Source organism: Dioscorea cayenensis, chromosome 20 (genome assembly GCF_009730915.1).
Source record: "Dioscorea cayenensis subsp. rotundata cultivar TDr96_F1 chromosome 20, TDr96_F1_v2_PseudoChromosome.rev07_lg8_w22 25.fasta, whole genome shotgun sequence".
Lineage (NCBI taxonomy): Eukaryota > Viridiplantae > Streptophyta > Magnoliopsida > Dioscoreales > Dioscoreaceae > Dioscorea > Dioscorea cayenensis.
In genome coordinates this window covers 3,330,518-3,342,533 of record NC_052490.1, presented here as the reverse complement: position 1 = coordinate 3,342,533, position 12,016 = coordinate 3,330,518, and the positions used below count along the sequence as shown (strand labels likewise).

At 36.8% G+C, this 12,016-nt stretch overlaps 1 non-coding gene across 1 annotated transcript; it reads right to left on the bottom strand.

Moving 5' to 3' along the window:
• Window positions 1-7,386: 7,386 nt before the first annotated feature.
• On the bottom strand, window positions 7,387-7,493 carry LOC120252130. The gene has a single exon (XR_005533677.1). It is a non-coding gene; the product is annotated as a small nucleolar RNA R71 (small nucleolar RNA).
• Window positions 7,494-12,016: the final 4,523 nt, after the last annotated feature.

Here is a 12,016-nt window from a genome sequence, read left to right as displayed (position 1 = left end):
TATATTAATGTCTCCTATCTTTCAATCAAAACCCTAATCCTACGTTTTCTTATAGTAATGTCTCCTATTTATAAATGAAAACTTAATCCTATGTTCTTTTAAATAGCTCCTATTTTTGAATAAAAAATAACTATTTCTTTATTTCTTTTTTGGAATGTCTATTATTTCTAAATCAAAATGCTAACATTATGTTTCCTTTTGGAAATGTCCCCCAATCATATGTTTTCTTATGGTAACTAGAAATTTTTAAAAGAAAACAAAGGACTAGGGTTTTGACTGAATAGTAGTAGACATTCCGAAAAGAAATATAGCATTACAATTTTGATTGAAAAATATGAGACATTTCGAGGATTAGCATTTTGGTTGAAAGATAGCGGACATTCCGAACAGAAAACATAAAATTAGGGTTTTAATTTAAAAAATAGGAGGAGTTTTGCAAAAGAAATCATTGGATTAGCGTTTTGCTTAAAAAAAATATGAGGCATTTCAAAAAGAGAACATGGAATTATGTTTTTTTATTGAAAAATAGAAGATATGAGAAAACATATTATTAGGGTTTTGATTAAAAACCGAAAAATAGGCATCATTTCTAAAAGAAAACAGAAGATTTGGGTTTTAATTCAAAAATAGCAGACATTCCAAGAACAAAAAAAAGGATTAGGTTTTTTAATTAAAAAATAGGAGCCATTTACAATAGAAAATATAATATTAGGGTTTTTACTAAAAAATAGGACACATTAGTAAAAGAAAACATCAGATTAGGGTTTTGAATAAAAAAATGATTGAAAAGCCCTAATATTATGAGGCATACCAAAAAGAAAACATAGAATTAGGATTTTAATTGAAATATTGTAGGCATTCTAAAACGAAAACATAGGACTAAGGTTATGATTGAAAAATAGGAGACATTACTATAAGAAAACATAGGATTAGGGTTTTTATGAGAAATATGAGACATTACTATAAGAAAACATAGGATTAGGGCTTTGATTAAAAAATAGTGGACATTCCGAAATGAAAACAAAGGATAAGGGTTTTGAATGAAAAATATGAGACATTTCAATTAGAAAGCATAGTATTAAAGTTTTGATTGTAAAATAGGAGATATTACTATAAGAAAACATAGGATTAGGGTTTTGATTAAAAACCAAAAAATGGGGGTCATTTCCAAAGAAAACATTTGATTGGAGTATTGATTAAGAAATAGCAAGCATCCCCAAAAAAAAAAAAACATAGGATTAGGGTTTCGATTGAAAAATAGGAACCATTGAAAAAAGAAAATATAGGATTAGGGTTTTGATTAAAAAAATAAAAACATTCTGAAAATGTCGATAAAAGAGTTTTAAGAAACACTTAATAAATGTTACTAAATAATTTTTGTACAAATATTTATCAATAAAATTTAATTTTAAAATTATATATGATGAATAACTTTTACAACATTGAAAAATATTGACTTAAATTGGGATTCACAATTTTTATTTTGTTAAACCAATATTTACAAAAGATAAATATAAATAATTTAAGAGACCTTTACCTAATATTATTGTATAATCCCTATAACAACAATTACAAATGTTGCAATATTTCAAAATTAATGTGATGAAAACTTATGGAGACACCTGCAAATGTTGCACAATTTAAAAAAAATTGTTTGCTCAAGGCATATACAAATATTGGAACAAAATTCATATTGAGACTCATTTACAAATGTTGGAAAATTATCACAATAATTGTCGTAATATATAGGTACCGAAGTTTCATGAAAATGTCACAACAAAGTATATCGACTATGACAGTTACGACATATAATTGACATTTGTTACAAAGGTCTGTATAGAGCTATTGCAATTGTTTTTTGCTATTTTAGGACACATGACAAATGACACAAAAACCCATTTTTGTTGTAATTCCATAATCCTATGTTTTTCTTTTTTTGGTAATGTCTCCTATTCCGCAAACAAAAATGAGAATCCGATGTTTTTCTTTTTCTTAAACAATGATTCAAGTATGGGGTATTTGATTGAGTGCAATTCATATCATATTTTTCGTATCCTCAATTCATGCTTTTGCTTCTCTTTTAGCACTTCTTTGTATATATCCGATGCTATTCTGGGTATGTTTGTTAATGATGCAGTATTTATGGTGGTCGATGTAACTAGGAGTAAATTAGGTCATCGGATGAAGGAAAATGGAAGAAATGCTAAGTGTTCAAGCTCAACACGGGCAGAGCACGGTCGTGCTTTGTGCCCCTGAATCTTCTAATCTGGTGTGGATCAAGGGAAGAAGCTTGCGGGGGGTGTGACACTGAGATGAACACGGTTGAAGCACGATCGTGTCCCCCCCTGAATATCTCAGGCTGGAGTTTTCCTTCTTCTCAATGGGGAAAGCACATATGGGTGGCTCCTAGCACGATCATGTTCATGAAAACACGCACCAAGAACGATCTCGCTTTCTCCCACTGAAAATCTGAGGCGAACACTCAGCTGGTTTACTCAAAGGCACCCATGGAAACATGGTGGAAGCATGATCATGCTTATACCGTGTCGAGCTCAAAGACAGCCCTTTTAACTCCTGTTTTTAGGGTTTTGCTCTCATCTTTGTTAGGGGACTCAACTCTCTACTAGGAGGACACTAAAGAAGGTGAAGACACGAAGGCACTCAAATACGTCATGTTTTGCAAAGATAACTATGGATTCAAGCTCACCAAGTTATGCTATTGCCTAGGGCAACAACAGTTGTGACAAACCATAATCAATTTTAATCAAAGCAACTACACAAGTAAAGCATACAAAGTCACAAAGTTCCCATCCCGGGGCACCGTGGCCAGCTAACCCATCATGGGTGGGTACAACACGGAGGGAATAACACTAGATCTATGGAAAGAAGACAAGACTCCATTGTCTTTGAGATTTGCCTCCAATGTCGAGCTCTGTGTGCTAGCACAACTTCCCTTGTGCCTCCAACTCGCTCCTTAATGCCTTAGGAAGTGTTGAAAAGCATGATCTTCGCTCTCATGAATGTCCTCCCGGTGGAGAAGTAGATCCCCAAACAAAAGATAGAGAGGGAACCCTAAAAACTGGAGTTAAAAAGAGAAGATTTGGGCTCGACACGGTATGCGCATGAGCGCATCCAAACCATGTCATGTCAAGGAAAAGTTGAGTGAAATTGAGTGTCTCTACCTAGAAGATTTAGTGGAAGAGACACGGTTGTGCCTAGACCGTGCAATGATGTGGCACGATCGTGTCAAGAGCACCCAGCGCATGTCGCCTATTCTTCAATAAAATCGCCTTTGGCCTGGGTTTTTCAGAAGCAAGGACATGATCGTGTCCTGACCATGTCAACCTTGGAAGCACCCTTCTACACATACATCTTGCTGGATCAACAAAAGGCCAAGATCTTTAGTGGGTGCGACACGAGCTTGTCCAGCCCATGTCCAACTTGAGTACTTGAACTCTTCTTGAATATTTTCTTGTTTTCTTCCCAATTTCACTCCAAATTGTATTGAGCCCCTATTTCTGCACATATAGCAAAAATCCACATAATAGCACTGCTCGTGTATAAAAGTAACCTTGAGAAAAAGTAAAATGATAGATTTAGGGCATGAAAATATGTATGGAAAGTCCATTCATCGGAGACATTTCGAAAAGAAAGCAATGGATTAGGGTTTTTATTCAAAACTAAAATGTAGGAGACATTCTAAAAGAAACCATAGGCTTTGGGTTCGATTCAAAAATAGGAGACTTTGTAAAATAAAAATATAAGATTAGGATTTTGATTGAAAAAGAGTAGACATTCCCAAAATAAAACATAGGATTAGGTTTTTATTCAAAAATAGCAAATGTTCCAAAAAGAAAAGAAAATATTAGGTTTTCGATTCAAAATAGGACCCATTCCAAATACATAACATAAGATTAATGTTTTGATTGAAAAATAGAAGACGTTACTATAATAAAAGACCGGATTAGGGTTTCTATTAAAAAATTGTAGACATTGCAAATAGAAAACATAGGATTACAGTTTTGATTGAAAAATATGAAATATTTCAAAAGGAAAATATATGATTAAGGTTTTGATTGAAAGATAGGAGACATTTCCCAAAAAAAATATAAGGTTAGGGTTTCTATTAAAAAAAAATGAGACATTCCGAAAAGAGAACAAATGATTAGGATTTTGATTCAATGCTAAAAACATAGGATTAGGATTTTGAATGAAAAATAGGGGACATTTCGAAAAGAAAACATTGGTTAGGGTTTTGATTGAAAAATATGAGACATTACCACAATAGAACATAGGATTAGGCATTTGATTAAAAACTAAAAAATAAGGGACATTTCAAAAGCATAACATAGGATTAGTGTTTTGATTTAAAAATAGCAAACATTCCGTAAAAAATAGAAAGAAATTATAAAATTAGGTTTTGATTGAAAAATAGAAGACATTACTATAAGAAACCATATGATTAGTAAACATTAAGAAAAGAAAACATAGGATTAGGCGTTTGATTGAAAAATAAGATCCATTACTATAAGAAATCATAGGATTAAGGGTTTGATTAAAAAATATAAGACATTTAAAAAAAAACATATGATTAGCGTTTTGATTAAAAAACTAGAGGCATTAAAAAAACATAGGATTAGGGTTTTTGATTAAAAATATGTGAAACTATGAAAAGAAAAATTTACAATGATTCTTTTTGATTAAAAAAATACTAGACATTCTAAAAAAAGAAAGCATAAGATTAGGGTTTTTGATTCAAAAATATGAGACATTCATAAAAGAAAACATAGGATTAGGATTTTTATTCAAAAATAGGTGGCATTACAAAAAGAAAACATATGATTAAAGTTTTCATTGAGAAATATGAGACATTTCGAAAAAAACATGGGGTTAGGGTTTTGATTGAAAAATATGTGACATTAATACTAGATAACATAAGATTATGGTTTTGATTGAAAACTGGAAAATAAGGGGCATTTATAAAAGAAAACATAGCATAAGGCTTTTGAATCAAAAATAGCAGACTTTTCCAAAACAAAACATTAGATTAGGGGTTTTGATTAAAAAAATAGGAGGCATTCGAAAAAGAAAACATAGGATTAGGATTTTTATTCAAAAATAGTAGACATTAAAAAAAATAAGATTAGGGTTTTGATTGAAAAATATAAGACATTTCGAAAAGAAAACATAGGTATCGGTTTTGATTGAAAGATAGGGTTAGTAATGTTTTTCTTTTGGAAATGTCTCCTTTTTTTAAAAAAAAATATGAGACATTTTTAAAAGAAAACATAAGATTAGGATTAGATTTTTGACTTAAATATAGAAGGCATTACTATATGAAAGCATTGGATTAGGGTTTTGATTAAAAATAGTTGACATTAATAAAAGAATATAGGATTATTGTTTTGATTGAAATATACGAGACATTTCGAAAAGAAAATATTGGATTAATTTTTTTATTGAAATATATGAGACAATTCGAAAAGAAAAATATAGGATTATGGTTTTGAACGAAAAATAGGAGACATTACTATAAGAAAACTAAGGATTAGGTTATTGAATGAAAAATACGAGGCATTACTATAACAAAACATAGTATTAGAGTTTTAATTCAAAAATAGTAGATACTTTGAAAAGGCAATTTTATTGGAAAATAGGCGACATGCACTTGGTGCTCCTGACACTCTCGTGTCACATAATTGCACGATTAAGACACGACCGTGTCCCTTCCACTGAATCTTCCAAACGGAGGCATCCTACTTCACTCAGTTCTCTCCTGACATGACACGTTCTGGACACGCTCGTGCGCAGACCATGTCGAGCCCAAAACCTCTCTTTTTAACTATAGTTTTTAGGGTTTCCTTTCCGTCTTTGTTAGGCAATCTTTTTTCTCCACCGGGAGGACATTGAGTAGAGGAAAGATCAAGATTATCCACATCTTCTAAGGCATCAAGGAACAAGTCGGAGGCACAAGGGAAATGGGTCTAGCACAAGGAGCTCGACATTGGAGGTAAATCTCAAAAAGAAGTGAGTCATGCCTTCTTTCTTTAGATCTAGCGTTATCTCTATGTTGTACCCACCCGTGAGGGGCTAGCCAGCCACTGTGCCCAGGGGTGGGAACTTTGTCACTTTGTATGCTTTAAACACTTGTACTCTTCTTGATTTAAAGAGTTCTTTTGGTTCTTGTGTTGAATCTTGTATTGCAAAGCTTGATGTGCTTGACTTGTGTAGTTGCTTAGATAAAACTTGATGGTGGATTGTCACAGCTGTTGTTGCCCTTGGCAATAGCATAACTTGGTGAGCTTGAATCCATAGTTATTTTTGCAAAACTTGACGTATTTGAGAGCCTTAGTTGCAATATTGCTTTTGAGCACACACTAGAGTCTAAGAATGTACATGGTAACCTTAAGTGATTAGGAAATATCCGGGGGCATTGTTCTCTTATTGTTAACACTCAATCCAATTGCCTTTTTATCTTCATCTGCTCTCTTTTCCTTTACTTCTTTATTCTCTCTTTTATTTTAAGTAATCATGTCACCAATTCATTCTTCACTAGAGATCATTGTTAAACGAGTAATTTTAGTCCAGTCCCTATGGTTCGATAACCCTACCCCTGTTGGGGTACCACTATATTATTTGTGTGCGACCCGTGCACTTGCGTAGAATACATCAAGTTTTTGGCACCATTGTCAGGTATTGGAAACTTTTAAGAAAGCTTATAATCTGGTGTTCTAGTGTGTTTATATTGTATTTATGTGTGAATATCTTTCTTTGCATCGTGTTCTTTATTTTATCTTATTTTCTTTGCATTTAGTTCTTTTGAGCTTACATTGTTCTATTTTGTACATGCAGGTACAATTGCATTACCCGTGGGAGCACATCTTCACCATTAGCATGTCCTAATCTAGAAATTGATAGAAATTTTAGAATAAGGATCACTCAAATCAATTTGAGTGAGACAGGATCTGTTGAGATAAGTGTGACTGTGGGTTAGGAAGATGAAATGGTTGGACATCAACCACAGAGTGTCTCAGATTTTGCCTGACCAAATCTTGAGGGGTCGGCTCAAGTATTGTTCATCCTCCTATTACCACAAACAATTTTGAATTGAAGCCGAATTTCATTCAGTTGGTGCAACAAATTTGTCAATTCGATGGATTTAAGGATGAAGATCCATATGAGCACCATAGAAGTTTCTTTGAAATCTGTGACACTTATAAGGCGAGTAATGTTTCTTATGAAGTGGTTCATCTGAGACTCTTTCCATTCACATTACAAGGAAGGGCCAAGCAGTGGCTAAATTCCTTACTACCTGGGTCTCTCAAAACATGGAAGTAGACTTCTGAGGCATTTGTTGCTCGATATTTTCCTCCTGTTAAGATAACCAAACTCAGAAGTGATATCTCCTCTTTTCAACAACTGGAATCAAAATCATTGTATGATACATGGGAAAGGTATAAGGAGATGTTAAGAAAATGTCCAGATCACGGAATCATTGAATGGATGCAAATCCAAATCTTTTTATAATGGATTGAATACTTCCACTGAACAAATAATTGATGCAGCCATCAGAAGTTCACTGTGTAGCAAGCAATCGGGTGATGCACAAAAGATAATTGAAGAGATGGAAAACAATGGGTATCAATGGAGTTCCGAGAGAAACAAACCGGTGAAGTCTGCCAGAATTTATCAAGTGGATGTCATGACTACTCTTGTAGCACATGTTGAAGCAATAACCAAGAGATTAGACAACATGCAATCTCCGCCTCCAATCTCGGGACCCATTCATGATAATTTTGGCCACTCATGTGATCCAAGTTTTTCCTCTTCTATTGGTGCAAGTACTGAATAGATTGAGCAAGTGGATTTCTTTCGTAAGAACTGTCATTTTCATAACAATCCATATAGCAACACATACAATGCTGGATGAAGGAATCATCCAAATTTTTCTTAGAGTCAGCCAGGACACCGACAGTTAACAAAATAGCAACAACAATACAAGCCTCCACCTCAAGTTGCACAACAATCACAGCCTTCAACCTCTTTAGAGTCTTCTAATGATCTCACTAGTTTAATGACCCGATTTATCAAGAGTACTGAAACTCGATTTGCCGATAATTAGGAGATGATCAAAAACACCAATGCAACTGTGAGGAACTTGGAGCATCAAGTAGCTCAAATTTCCAAGTTACTAGAAGAAAGATTACTGAGGAACCTCCCGGGCAACACTATGGCTAACCCAAAGGAATTCTTGATGGGTGTCACTTTAAGTAGTGGGAAGCAGCTACAAAACTCTGTTAAGAAGGAGCTTTAACTAGAATTTGCTAACCCCATTGTGACCACTGACATGGACAATACCACAAAGGATAAAACTTTGATTCTAGTATATCAGCAGAAACTTCCATTCCCTGCCAAGGTAAGGAAAGACCAACAAGATGAACAGTACAAAAAGTTCCTAGACATGTTTAAAACTTTGCACATTAATGTCCATTTGTCGTAGCTCTTGCTCAAATGCCGAGGTATGCTAAATTTTTTAAGGAACTGCTCACCAACAAAAGGATGTTGGGAAACATGTCTTCTGTGACACATAGTGAGGAGTGTTCTGCTTTGCTATGTAACAAACTCCCCAAGAAGGAGAAAGATCCAGGGGGCTTCATTCTTCCATGCACAATTGGGGGTTTGGTTGATGGGAAAGCTCTTGCCGACCTTGGAGCGAGTATTAATCTAATGCCGTACAGAATTTTCAAAATTTTGGACTCGGGGAGCCAAAACCCACAAACATGACTTTACAATTAGCAGACCGATCCACTAGATGACCAAGGGGCATAACTGAAGATGTTTTGGTTAAAGTAGACAACTTTATATTTCCGGTGGATTTCGTCATCTTGGACATTGATGACAAGGTTGAAGTGCCGATAATAGTGGGACTGATCATTCATAGCAACATCCAATGCCCTTATTGATGTCAAAGATGGCCAAATGACACTTTGAGGTGGTGATGAAGAAACTACGTTCAGAGTTCATAACTCCATGAGACACACAAATAGGCTTCGATGATACATGTTATTGCGTTGATGTTGTTTATGAGGTTGTTTCCGACTTTATGTAGGAGACATTCATGAAAAATGAACTTGTAGATTTGTTGGAGGATAACCCCTTGGATGATGGTGGACTTGGGGTGCATTAAAGGAAGCTCAAAGTTTGGGCTTGGTGGCCAGCAAAGATATAGAACAACCAGGGAAGTGGATCTCCAAAGCACGGAAGTGGTGGAAAAAAGTAACATCTACGAAGAGAAAGCCACTCATCTCACCGCCAAGACCGCACATTTCTAATCATTCCGATACTCGGACATTCGGTGAGGTCCATTTGATTAACATGTTGCTACCATATGCTTGTAATTGTGTCTCAAGTGCCCAACACAGGTCTCAATTTCCAGTACCTTCGTAAGCACAAAACAGGTGCATCAAGCTAGTGACGTTAAACAAGCGCTTCTTTGGAGGCAACCTAAGTTGTTTGTTTAGATAGTTGTTTAATTATTTTTTATGTTTTCATTTTGTTCTTGGGTCATTGTTTTCCCAGCCATATTTCATCCCCACTCTCTTGTGATTTCTCCTTCTTCGATATTCCTTCAATTCAACATTCTTACCGATATTGTTTTATGACTGGGCATGTACCTTAATGTTCATTCGTGGAGGAAGAACCTCTATTCTGGAAAGTTTCAGGTCCAACGCGGGCAAGGCACGCCCGTGCGTGTGCCACTGATTTTCACTCGATATGCACTTTAAATTTTTTATTGATGGACACGGGCTTGACATGATCCTGTTAGGGAGAGACACATTCTCCATTCTACTTGCACGATCATGTCAATGCCGATTTGAATTTTCATAATTCTTCTAAAATTTTCAGTGGGGTTAGGACACTTAGTGACACGATTGTGTCACCCTTGGTTCTCTTTGCTGTAACCTTTCAATCTAACACGTACGTGTCACGGGTGTGCGAGGGCGCAACCGTTTGGTTCCAATTTTCATTTTAAAAACCCGAACGCCGGTGGCTGTGACCTTTCATCGCACCCTTTTCTCCCGAAATGGCCGACTCTTCTTCTCCCCATTTAGCCTATTTAGGACGGTGCCCTTGTTTTTAGCTTCCATTGAAGTTTTTCCTCGTTGATTGCTTCTCTTCTCTTTATCATCCTTTCCAATTTAGTAAGTGCCCATCATTTTCTTTTGCATATTTCATGATGGCAGTGTTTTGGTGTACGATTTGTGGGCCATGGTGGTCATGTATAAATTGTGTTACATTCTCAATAGCATGGTTGTTTGAATCCTCGGTGGGCAAGCCTCGTAGTCCTTTTTGGGATGATGATCACAACTGACATGATCATCTCACCGCTAATCCTTCTTCTACCCAATTTGGGCTCTAACATTGACAAGGTCGTTGTACCCCTAGCAGGACCGTGTCCGGCCTGAATTTTTGTATGTTGTACTGACTTGTCTCACTTTTTCTTTGCAGAAATGCATAGGAAGAACATCGCTGGTGGGCCTTCTAAGAGGCCTAGGACCGATGCCTCATCATATGGAATAGAGACTCAACCTACATTCCATACCCGGCCTCATATTGGGTCATATGCTCGTCTCTCTCGTCGACATTTTGGTGAATCGAGAGAAATAGATTGGCACATCTTACGTAAGATTGAGCTTGAGGTTGAAGTGCATCGGTTACTTAATGCTGGGGCTTGGCGACAACTGTTTCAAGTCACTGACAACACCTATAACAGTTGCCAATCAAGGTGTTGTCCACTTTTGAGTTGTCATGTGTTACTATCACATTTTACCGCGCCGATTACATTCAGTTTCAAATCTTTTGAACGTTACATCGTATGAGCCTCACAAAGTTTTCCATCCACTTGGGCTCGTACGATGCTGAGTTTACGTGCACCCCTGCCTACGATGCCTTGCTTACTTCTAGGAAGGCAGGGGAACCCCTTAGCGACGCCTGCCGATGGTTGAGCTCCTCTCTGACTTATGATGCCCGTCGCACCAAGGCCACCGCAATCCATTCCCTAATACTACGTTATATTCATTTCATGCTCAGTCACACTCTGATAGGTTGCAGTGACAGCACTGGTGTTGTCAACTTGCAAGATTTTAACTTTCTGATTAGCATGGTTGGCATGTTTCATCTAGACTTGGGGTATGAGGTCACCGTGTCCATTTCCCACCAGGGGACATCTACGCATGTAGGTGCATTTTTTGTCGGTCCATACATCACCCTACTAGTCTGCCACATGGCCACTCTTAGGGGAACGACAAGATGTGAGTGGTAGGGGGTATGGCGTCCATGACCCTTGAGACACTACGTTCGATGAGATTGGTTCATAGGGTTGTGACTATCCGAGGGACCGAGTATCGTGTCGCATTGACCGATGATCCACCTGCTAGTGACATTGTTATTCCCGCTTCTACTTCTGCTCTCCAGCCATCTCAGGCCACATCTTCTCAGCCGCGGTCATGGCCACCACCTGCCACTTTAGAGCCGATTTTTTGTTCATCCATCGAGTTTTAGTGGCTACAGCAGCACGTGGTCCGCATTGCCGAGCATTTGGGGGTGCGGGTATCACCAGAGTCTTCCTCCATTACGTGGCCTACTTGATATATCGGTATCGATACAGCAGATTTGGGGGATTCAGACACCTCTGCCACTCCTTCCGTTGATGGTTCCGGTTATGAACGTACCACATTTTGATCCAGTGATCCTTATCCTCCCTTGTTTAATTTTTATCTTTGTTACCTATTTGTTTTTCCTTTCTGTGTGTGCTATGTAGTCAGTCAGCAAGGGGTGTTCCCTACTGCACTGACATTTTGGTTTGCTTACTTTTTTAGTTATTACATTTTAATTTTACTACTAATGTACATTTCTCGTGTGTCCCAATTTATATCTCAGGACTTATGTGGTTGGTTGGAGTTAGCATCATGTGTGAGTGGCACCATCCCTCTCTATGTTTGACTTTGGGAGGATA